At 38.9% G+C, this 12,050-nt stretch overlaps 1 protein-coding gene across 5 annotated transcripts in view; it reads left to right on the plus strand.

The window, feature by feature from the left end:
• Positions 1-12,050, plus strand: part of LOC130426355 (RNA binding protein fox-1 homolog 3-like) — a 176,578-nt gene that overhangs the window by 54,698 nt on the left and 109,830 nt on the right. The window lies entirely within an intron of this gene.

Genomic DNA, 12,050 nt, shown 5'->3' on the forward strand with positions numbered 1-12,050 from the left:
GTGTGTTGTGGTCGGTAGTTCATGAATTGGGTTTGTCTGCAAGACTCTTTAAACAGAGTTATTCCCATTTATGTTGAGCTTTGACAATATGTGCTGAGTGTCTCATTTAAACTAGTTTTTTGTTGGCGTCCGGTGTAGACACGGTGTACGAGAGGGATTCTTAAAGTAAAAGCATACCCAAAAACATTTATTCACTCTTGTGTCATGTCAAACCTGTATGAGTTTCTGTCTTCTGCAGAACACAAAAGAAGATATTTTAAAGAATTTTGATAACAAAACACTGAACCCCACTGACATCCATTGTACGGACACAAAACCATTGGGACATTTCTCAAAATATCTTCTTTATTGTTTCAACGAAGAAAAACTCGCATACAAGTTTACAAGCAGATGAGGGGGAATAAAGGATGACATAATTTTATTTTCGGATGCACTTTCACTTAATCCCCAAACTTAGATTATTACACATTTTTATGCAGATCAATTGTTGTATTAAACAGACATTGTGAACTCAAGTGGAGACTTGCTAACACATGTTGAACGACACTTCACACATCTCAACTGCATAGCAACACCCTGACAACCATCCACAGCATTATGGGAGTGTTTCAGATTATAGAAATATGAATAGTTGTGACGTCATGTGTCTGGTGACCTCAGGATGTAAATGTACTGTGGTGAGCAGACACACACACAAAGACACACACACACACACACACACACAATCTCACACTCAGACACAAACACACACACGTGCTGCTGTGACTGTAATGTGATCGGCTTCAGACGAGTGCTCATGTAAAGTATTCCTCTGTCCTGGAGTACAGCACTTCAGCTCAGATGCTCATCAACCGCTGTAGTTTTTAAACGAATAATTAAATATTTAACACCTGTCTTGATAGTTTGCTGTTCTTATGCTTTTCTTTGCATCAAGTCTGTTGATTTTTGATTTTAAGTCATGAAAATATCATTACTGACTGATGCAGCTATATTTTCGTCATCTCTGGAGCTTTTGTGTTGTGTTTTAATTTCTAGTGTCAGTCTTTCTTTTTGTGTCTGTCTATCTTTATGTGCCTATTGCTGTTTGTATGTTTGTTTGTGTCTGTCTCTGTGTGTGTGTGTGTGTGTGCCTGTGTGTGTTTATTTATCTCTCTGTATATGTGTGTGTGCATGCGTGCGTGTGTGCATTCATCTGTCTGTGTGTGTGTGTCTGTCTGTCTCTGTGTGTGTGTGTGTCTTTGTCTGTGTGCGCGTGTGTTTATCCGTCTTTCTGTATATGTTTGTGTGCGTGCATGCATTTGCGCATGCACGTGTCAGTCTGTGTGTTTGACACTGTCTGTCTCTCTGTGTGAATGTTTGTCTATTTGTGAATGTGTGTGTGTGTGTGCGCGCGTTTGTGTTCGTATGTATGTGTATATGTGTGTGTCTCTTTGTAAATGTGTGATTGTTTGCATACGTGTTGTCTGTCTATCTGTCTGTGTGTGTCTCTCTGTCTCTCTGTGTGTGTGTGTGTGCCTGCGCGCTTGTGTGTGTGCTTCTGTCTGTCTGTCACGTGTATATTTATCTATTTGTGTGTGTTCTTTGTACGCATGTATGTGTGTGTGTCTCTCTGTACATGTGTGTGCTTTTGTGTATCGTCTATCTGTCAGTGTGTATGTGAGTTTATTTTGTTTGTTTGTGCACATGCATGCGTGTGTGTATAACGGTCTCTCTGAATATGTTTGTCTGCTTGTGTGTGTGTGTGAGTAATTACGTTAAGAATCATTAATTGAGGTAAATTGTGTCTTGTGAGAATAATAGTCACATCTGATGACTTCAAGCTTGAGCAAATAGTTTTTCTCATGTTTGACTGTTTCTGGAGCTTGAACAGGTCTCTGTGACTCTTAAAGAAGTAAAAAACTTCATCCACAGCATGTGTGAAATGTTGTCCAGCATTACAGACAAATGTGTTGAAAGTTAACTTTTGTCTATGCTTTTTATAATATTGAATTCAACCCGGAACGTTCTTTGAAGCGTTATACTGTAGTAGTTAAACACGCTTCTTCTTTGGCGTGTCTGGGATTTCTCTGTAAACCCACAGGTGCTGTGCTGCTGTCTGAGTTTAAAATTGAGCTTTGGAGGAAAGCTCCGGCGTCTGCTTCACGTACAGTTTGCTCCTGCCGTGAGATGTCGATGATGAAACAGCCCTTCACAATTTACAGAGTAAAGCAACATGCATAATAGCAGTCACAGGAGATGAATCCTCCCGAGCCGCCGTACACCAGTAAATCTCCTCTTGGTTTTTATTCATCTGTAAGAAACACACATGCGTGAGAGAGGGTTTGGAGTGATGTTGAGGGAATAGTGTAGGCGTCGCAGGGAATATAACAGTCGTGGCAGCATACGGCGGGCGGCTTGAAGCAGTTTTGTGACAGTAGGTGTCAGATTTTAAGAAGTGAAGTGTACAGAATGTTCTCATCGGAGACGTTCATGGATGGTTGTTCATAAATAAATCAAATGTCAGCCTGAGGTACAAATGAGAGGCCAAAGGTCATGCCGGTCGAAGCATGCATGCTCTCCAGTTTGCATATAATACTCTGTAATGTTTCATCTATAAACTTGACTTCTTGTCAGCTGATTGAGAAGTTCACCGTGATCCACAGCATCAGTGCACGCCTGCACACGCTCGCTTAGCGCTTCAGACGGGTGTTAATCTCAGACGGGTGCCAAATGGCACGTGCCCAACTCGCGCTCATGAAGATAAGCATGACATTTGTGTGCCGGCAGACCGGGGGTGTGCAGGAAGCTCGCCGGACGTCTGGCGGATGGAATCAATTTGTGTGACGGCGCAGGCATTGCTTTCGCGATACGATCTCACCCGTCCATATTTTAGAGGTCACGGCGGAAGAGACAAGAGCAGGAATATAACCCCCCCGAGCTTTCATTTCTACGTGTGTGCAGGAAAACAATTTTGCCACTTAGGATTGTGGGAAATGGGTGTGGTGGTGGCAGTCATTATTCGGTCTATCTGGGGGTTGTTCTTTGGCTGGAGACACTCGGTGTTTACAGGAGAGAGAGAGTGACACATGCTTGTGTTTGTGTTGGCAGATTGTGTGGGTGTGTGTGTGTCTGTGTGTGTGTGTGTGATCTGGTCAGCGTTGGATCTGTTATTGGGAATTTGAGTGATACTAAAGATCGGCCAAATCAGTCCTTTTATCTTTATATTATTTTGTGCTTTTGTTTTCTCTGGTTGTGTCTCCACCTCCACATGAGATAAGATCATGTTCTCACCGCTCTTTTGAAGTCCACTTATTGTTCGATTTTTAGAAACTGAAATCTGTCATAATTTCGAGAAGCAGTAATAAAGAATGTGCAAATGCATGTGTGCGTTTCAACATTTAAATCATTGTTCGAGGCGTGTTTAAACACACACATGTAACTGCAATTTTTTTTATTAGATGTGTGTGTTTAAACATGCCTCGACCAATGAGAATTCAGAGCTCAAACAGGCTTTTATATTGCATCATTTACAGCATTTACATTATTTACGTCACATATTTTTCATTGTTGATCTAAAGGGATATTTCACTCAAAAATGAACATTCTGTCATCATTCAGTCAATGGTGCCCCAGAACTGCTCATTCTTCTAAATATCTTCTTTTGTCTTCAACAGAACCAAGAATGTTTACTTAAGGTTTGGAATAACTTAAGTAAATAATGGCAGAATTTTTGATGACATTTTCGGGTGAACTATCCATTTTAAGATCTCATCAACCCAAACATTTTTTAACATGTGTGTGGTGGTTATTTTTCCTCTATGTTGTGTTGTTCTTGCAGTTATAATGAAGGTTAAGAGACCCGTCTGACTCTGTGTTAGGTTTATAATGATCTGTATGTGAATGTGTGGTTGTTTGTCTCCCGCTGGGCATCTGTGGGATGTTTTTGAGAGCTTTCTGGCCCCCGTCGACCCCTCTTGTCTTCATTGACACTATAATATTGTCAAACGCTCAGACCCACGGTGTGCCATTCATTACTCGACACAGTACCCTCCCGCGAACCGGATTACACATTAACCTTGTTTACACCTGCTTCAGTCTGAATCCAGTTTACAAGCGAACAATAACCTGCTTGGTTCAATGGGTGATTTATTGATACTGAGCTTAATAAAGTGTTACTCGTGTGTCATTTCTTTGTGTGTTTCTTATGTAGGTGTATCGTTTTGTGTGTGTTTGGTGTGTGTCATCTATTATGTGTGTGTGTGTGTGTGTGTATGTCTATCATTTATGATGTGGTGTGTGTGTTGACTGACAGATTGATATCATTAGATTGTGCTGCACACATCTGTTGCGTTCAGCTAATTCATCTCATTAGCGAGATGTTTGGAAAGGGACGTGTATGTGAGTGTGTGTCTGTGCATGCGTGCATGTTATCCGTGGGTGGCAGATTGCATCGCCTGCGTCTTTCCTGCGCAGGTCAAGGGGTCATCAGCATCGATTGCACTGCAACATCCAAATCCCAATTTGACAATGGCACACACTCATAATAACATGGACACACACACATACACACACACACACACACACAAATTCACATGTAACAAACACACATGCCTGTACGGATCGAAACACTCCTTGTAGTGTTTTAAAAAACAGTATTGTAGATGTTCATAGAAACATGCATGTGCGTGTGTGCTTAAAATAGATTAATGAGCTTCATTTTATGAATAATTCATGAGTTATCTGTCCGGACCGCCAGCAGATGGCCAGTGGACATGCCCGTGATATCTACATATGTAGATGTACATATTTATAACTGTTACGACTGTTGTCGCCAGGCCAACCGCCACCCCGTCACCATGACAATGAGTGCAGAGGGTCTTAACACTAAACAGTAGTTCTTTAGGGCAACAGTATCTCTAATGAGAGAGAGAGAGAGAGAGAGAGAGAGAGAGAGAGAGTTCATTAAAGTGTGTGAATCATCATCAGATTCATCTGACCCTCATATAACAGAAAACATGCGATCTGTTGAAGCTGTTGGCTTGTCTAACAGCCTGTTTTTCGTTGCGCGAAAATAAGTTTGGAAAGTTAAAGGTGTCAAAACGTTTTGGGGTTGAACTTTGGACAAGGTTAGCATATAAAGTAGCCTCAAAGAAGTATTTGGACATTATCGTCAGCATTAAAAATGTATGAACGTCACAGCATTAGACAACAAAACTGGCTGCAATCTTTGTTTACTCTGGCTTTACTGACCTCACGGCTTTTTGTTGTCTTTGTGATGTCTGACCCTGTTTTTCGAGTGATGAATGAAGTCTATTTTCGCTTGAAATTCTCATCACATTTCTGGAAAGTAAACGGAAGCGAGTCTGACCTGTGATGATGTGTGTTTTCTAAAGTGCTTGTTCAGTCTGGTCACGGGTGTTTCAGTGTGTCCCACAGGAGTTTGGAGACTGTGGCGCTGGTGACGTCACGCATTAATTAGCATATTTATGACGATGTCATGCCGTGTTTGCGTTTGGTGTAATTTCGGCACTTGTAATTTCGCTTCTACTCTGTGATACAGTTTGTAAAAAATGCCACTAGAGGGCGCAATATCAAAACAACAGCAATGTCGTAACTTGATGATGCTGTGAAGGAGCGTGGAATGATGGGATCTTCTGTCTTCAACTCAACCGCTGATGGCCATCAAACGGAAGGGAACGAGAAATCATGTTAGCAGATGAGGTCAAGATTTATAAATGGTGCGAATAATTGTTGTCCATAAATAAGTGAGTGCTCGAAACAAGCTAGTGGCAAAAATCACCAACCATCTACATTAAAGAGCGGATATCTGGGGTGAAATTGGCTGTATTAGCCATTTATTATGTGAAATGCAAGTATTATTTTAGATTGCGTAAAGCGCAGTCAGTTCGGCGCAAATTCAGAAATGTGTGAGAATACATTGTTGCTTTTATACAGTTAAAACTACATAAAATAGCCGCCATGGTCTTATTAATGAATGGGAAACACTGGGTGGTTTTGTAGAAAGACATTTAGAGATGATTTGATTTTCAAAAAGCAGCCGGTTTGAATCATTCTGAATCTCAAGACTTATCCACTGTGTGCGTGCATGTACATGTGCTGTTTTGACCTTCATTATAAGGTAAAATATGAAGTCACGTTATACCTAATGTTTACTGTAATGTGAAGACTGCACTTATGGATTCACACCAAAAATACAGATTCATGCTACACATGTAGATTCATCTACCGTGGAGCGCAGAAACTCTCCCTTTGATTTGATTAAAAACTGAAAATAATGTTTCAATACCAAATTTAAAAGATCTTACATATTTCTGTGAGGGTTATCGTTTGAACATATCACAAGTTTTATTATAAATAAGTCAATAGAAAAGTCTTAAAATGTGGAAAGAAACCGCAGAAACAAACTTATTTATTTGAATGTTTGTAATTAAAATTTTTTAGAGGTTGTGAAAATCACCAATAATCCCTCTGGGCTGTTTCAAACCATCTCTGGCCTCCTGCCACGAGAAGAGAGGAATACAAAATCACACCTCCAAAATCAATTATTTCTCCTCACTGCTTAAAATATGCTTCCTGTCAGGTTGAAGAACAGCATGTGACGCAAACATGTTAGCTGTATGAATCTGTGGGTTTATCTACAGGTACAGTGGGAATCTACAGGTGTAGGATGAATCTGTGTGGTATGAATATGTATTTGCGGTATTAATCTTGAGGTTTAGTATGAATCTACAGCTGTAGTGTGAATCTATGAGTGCAGTATGAATCTGTATTATAAAACTACAGGTTTAGTATGATTCTGTGCTGTAAAAATCTGTGTTGGCCGTATCAATCTACAGGTACAGTATGACCTAAAGGTGTAGTAAGAATCTGTGTGGTATGAATCTGTATTTGCGGTATTTATCTTCAGGTTTCGTATGAATCTACAGCTGTAGTGTGAATCTATGAGTGCAGTATGAATCTGTATTATAAAACTACAGGTTTAGTTTGAATCTGTGCGGTAAAAATCTGTGTTGGCCGTATCAATCTACAGGTACAGTATGAATCTACAGGTCTGGTAAGAATCTGTATTGTAGTGCTGTATTTTTTCAGAGATATTGGTGTCTAGATTTAGTTAAGTTGAATGTTTTATTGTGTTTTTTGCCATGTATCTGACACCATACTTTGATAATACCATGGTATTCTCTTATGTGTCTTGTATACTATGGTACATCATGAATATGACAGTCACTCAGTATCATGTTGTATATATATAGAAGCACTGTGGTACAGCCATGTAGCATCACCGTGCTGTTGTGTGCAGAGTTTTGGGCCGGGGTTATTTAAGGATACTCAGTCATGTAAGGTGACAGGACAGCTGGATTTTTATCAGAGTAGAGCCATCTGCTGGAGGAACACAACACCTGCGGTCTATCAGACACATGAAGAGTTAAGTCATAGAACCTGTGATGGGGTGAGAGAGCTGATATCTAGTGTTGTAGTCTTGATCCTGTGGGCTTCGTTTTCAGACCCTTAATATAAAGTAGCCTTGTTGTGGGTCAAGAGAGCTCTTGTACAACATGATTCCATGATCCATCCCCACTCTCTCTCTCTCTCTCTCTCTCTGTTTCTGTGAGTACTGTAGTTGTAGTATGGTCCAGTGATGCTATCTGATGGTATAATTATGGTGCTCCTACATTATCATATTGTTGTACCATTGTGCTACCATAGTTTTACAGCTATTGTAATTCAAGTAATAGGGGAAAATCATATTTTTTACACATTTTTTAAATACATCTTGCTTTGTATTCTGTGATCCTCTGATTTGAAAGGAATACAAAAAACTTTTTATTACAGTCTGGCTGCCAGTAGATGGCGCTAGAGCTCTCTCTCTCTCAATCTCTCTGCGTGTTCCAAATGGCATATATCGCCCTCCGAAGGGCCCTTCGGGAAAGGGACACCACACAAAACGTCGCTCCAAATAAAGAGAAAATGACATTGGAACGCAGGTTCTCTCTCTTTCTCTCTGTGATTTATAATAACCTCAGATTTGGCTCTTTTAATACGGCACAGAGATCTGTGGTGTTTGTGTCATGCAGGTGAATTTTCTTTATTATCTTCAATTAGTTCGAGATGAAAAGCTCCCGCAGGACACAGCTGCCTCTTATCGCATGTGAAGAAGATACGAGCGGTGTGTTTAGAGCCAGATCCAGAGGGAAAACACACAAGTCCTTTGAGTCATCGCCTCACAAGTGTGTGTGTGTGTGAATCAGTCCACACACTCTCGGTGGCACTGCATTAGCACCAATTTAACGCTGCAGTGCAGTCAGTGTGTGTGTGCGCGTGTGTTTACCACACAGCAGATAATTGAAACCTAGGAAGACAGACAATAATTCAATTATCAAGGAGCACCGGTATTTCTGTGTGTGTGTCTGTGTGTGTTTTGAATTAAAGCAGTTGTAATTGATTTACTCATGGACAGCCCTGGAAACACCCTTCATTATGACATCTGTCTCACCCGTCCAGGGCTGGATTAGGACAAAAAAGAACAACCCTCCATTGTGCAGTGGGCCCGTCAGTCCGGGGGGGTGTTATGCTGGAAGGGAGGGTGCCGGGGTGCGGCGGCCCATTTAGATGCCCAGGAAAATGCCCTGTATGCCAGATGGCCAGTCCGGCCCTGCACCAGTCCCATTCATATTAGTAAGGTTCTGCAGAAATGTTTGGGTTGTATCTATTATTTAATATCCTAATCTTATCCTATATGTATCGTTTGTTGAGTTTGGATGTGATAGCACTTTAACACAGTTTACTATTGTAAATATGGATTCCTGGGTGACCATGGTAAATATTTGTGTGTTTTTTATAAATGTGGTAATGTGTGTTACAGCTGATATCTTTATAGGTGTGCAGACTTGAGGACTAGTTGTACAGCGGTTAAGACTAGATGAATACAGACTATATATACAGCAAAATCTTTGGTTTAGGGTTTGGTTTAAAAACCATCAAGGTCTCGGGAGATGTTTGGCGTTGCTGTATCCCATCCTGCCATAACCTTGTACAGCAAATACTGTATATAAGTTTATTGCATGTTTCTGGTGTTTTTTATTTTAAATGGTTAAATTAGGGATGCACCGAAATGTACATTTTATCGATAACCGATAATTCTTTAACATTGGCAGCCAATAGCAGATATATTAGCGGATATACAGTATCTAAATATTATTTTAACATTTTCTTAGACTGAAACAAAAGGCAAAAAGTTTTTTTTTGAAAATATTGACTGAAGAAAAAAAGGTAACCATTAATTCTCTCCCCCCCAAAAAAATCGCCTACTTTACACTAATTGAAGATTCTTTAAACTTTTCTGGTATAACTTTTATTTAATGATCAAATTATAGATTTTCATCCAGAGCTACCCAGAAAAGTCATCACAATATCCACAAGTCTAACAGGTCTCAAGACAGAAAGCATTCTGCTTTAAACAGTGTATTTGTTCCTATAATTTACACTTATATTGTATCTACGTACTGTACCTAATTCAACGTTGTTTTGTTAATAGGAGTGAGCGAATGATCACGACAGAAAGACGGTTCTGTACTGGATTTGATCTGTGAACAGCTTGCAGTTTAAGACGTTAAACCAGAGGAAATGATTTAGGATTTATCGGCTATTATAAATGTTATTATCGTCCAATAACGATAACTTACAAATGACCATTTATCGGCCGATACTGATATGGCCGATAATCCCTAGTCTAAATAGAAATATAATTTGAAAGTGCTTTGTAGGAATGATTCACACTACCAAATTTAAATTTGAGTGCAGTGCATTGTGGGATACAGAAACATAGTGTTTCTAGATAGAATACATACAGCAGAAATAGTAAGTGTAATATGGTAGCGGCATTTTTATGGACATGTTTGTGTGTGTTTTTTAATGAAGCACAGACTCTCAGAACACATCAATACTGAAGCCATTAAAATGTGAAATTGTGTACACACAAACACATTAAATCAGTGCGTTTTACTACCTCCTTTGTGTGTGTTTGTAAGACAGAGAGAGAAAATGATTGATTGAATAATAAAGATGCAACAAATGAAAGCATTTGTGTTTTTAACATTGGACTTTCGGACTTAACAGATTTAACTTTAACATTTGTTTTTTCTCAACGTCACAATAGAAAAATAATATTTGTTAATAGTGTTTCAGAAGCTTTTAATGGCATGTTATTCTGTGTTTATATGATGGTCTGTTTAAATGCAGGATTCTGATTGGCTGGAAGGTGTGCATTAAAACCGTTTGATGCATAAGTAGTTCCGGTCAGTTTGATCAACAATTGAAATTAACTGCCGAAAATTTTCACCTGTCGGTAAAAAAATTACACTGTAAACATTGGGGGTCTGACAATATATCGATATGGCGATGTATCGTATTCCTTCTCCGTGCGATACGAGAATTAATATTTGGCGCAGCGTATCGATTCTCGTATCGCACGGAGACGGAAGACGTTTTAAATTAATGTATGTTTTATTTAATTTATTTATTAATACAACAAGATGGTCTTAATATATTTCCAAGCGTTATTACAACACGCAAATGAGGGAAACATGAAAAAAGTAGTCTGAGAAAGTGTTTAGGATTGCGTTTAAAATAAAATATGCTCCAATGCGTATTTGTGAAGGAACATGAATGTGCTTAGATTTAATGCAAGTTGGTGCACTGATTTTTTTTTAAGTTGATTTTATTAAAGCTTGTTAACACCAATATGTTCCCAGTTTTAAATAAGTGAATGTTGCATTTAGAAACGTGCCAGTATACAAATTTTTTATGCTTTAAATGTGTCCGTTTACAAAGATGAGCTTTAAATTTAAGCATAACATGTTTAGTTTACTTGAAATGTTACTCATTTTCGTAGTATATTATTCATTTAACTACTGAACAAAGTTTTGTGGAATTGAATAAGGAGTCAAATGTTTCTTGGGCATTTTTTTGTTATAGTTAGGCAGATATCGTCATGTATCGTTATAGAATTGCAAACAATATATCAATCATCATAGTATCGTCACAGGATGATATTATCAGTATCGTGAGCCATTTATCGCGGGCTTTATCGTATCGTGATTGCCACCCCTAGTAAACATCCACAACAGCTTTGATTTGGCAAATGACCATGATATAAGTGGGATAATCCACAGCTAGCCGTGCATTAAAGGTTTATTTGTCTCCACGTCGTTCATTTAAATCCTTTAATGCACGGCTATCTGTGGATTATACACAATAGACGTCTACTACTGTAAATACTCTGAATATGTTTTAAAGAGTTGATTTCGTCAAATCTAGTAAGTAGTTTTTCATCATTGTTGTAGATTGGGAACTTGAATAAATAAAATACTTTTTTTTGGTCGACCACTGTAAATTCATTAATCTGATTTATTATAAACTTTATTTGCTATATACATCAGTGGTTATGTGAAAGCAATAGGTGGTCTGTTTGAAGCCTCTGTGACTAATACTTTTTGGACAAATGATTAAAGTTAGTTAATATAATTATTATAGACCAACCACTGCAAGAAAACATTTAGAAAAGTTATAAATCTGTTTAACAGTTATAAAAGTTACAGTTTCAATATGAACTGTATGTATCGGGCTGACACTGTGGAGGATGATTCATTAAAGCAGAGAATTGTGTGTGTGTGTGTGTGTGTGTGTGTGTGAGAGAGAGCGAGGTTTCGGACACGGCCGTAGACAGAATCGATGCAGGCCGGCCGTGAATCTGCTCTTTATCACAGTAATATGATTCTCATTGATGAAACACTTTTTCATAATGCCACAATGCTTCATAGTTTCATGTGTCAGCTGTGTAATTCATAGACACGCCGCTCTCGGCCTCTGCACACAACTCGTGTGTGTGTGTGTTTGTGTGTGTGAGTGTGTGTTTGTGTTTTTACGTCACAGGTCATCTTGTAGAGCAACTATCTACAGTGTCTACTTCCGCTCTTTACCGCAAATAAACTTGATCTATGTCATGTGTATTTACTGTCATTTTAAACTACATATACACTGTAAAACTTTGC

The sequence above is a fragment of the Triplophysa dalaica genome, chromosome 7, assembly GCF_015846415.1.
Source record: "Triplophysa dalaica isolate WHDGS20190420 chromosome 7, ASM1584641v1, whole genome shotgun sequence".
Lineage (NCBI taxonomy): Eukaryota > Metazoa > Chordata > Actinopteri > Cypriniformes > Nemacheilidae > Triplophysa > Triplophysa dalaica.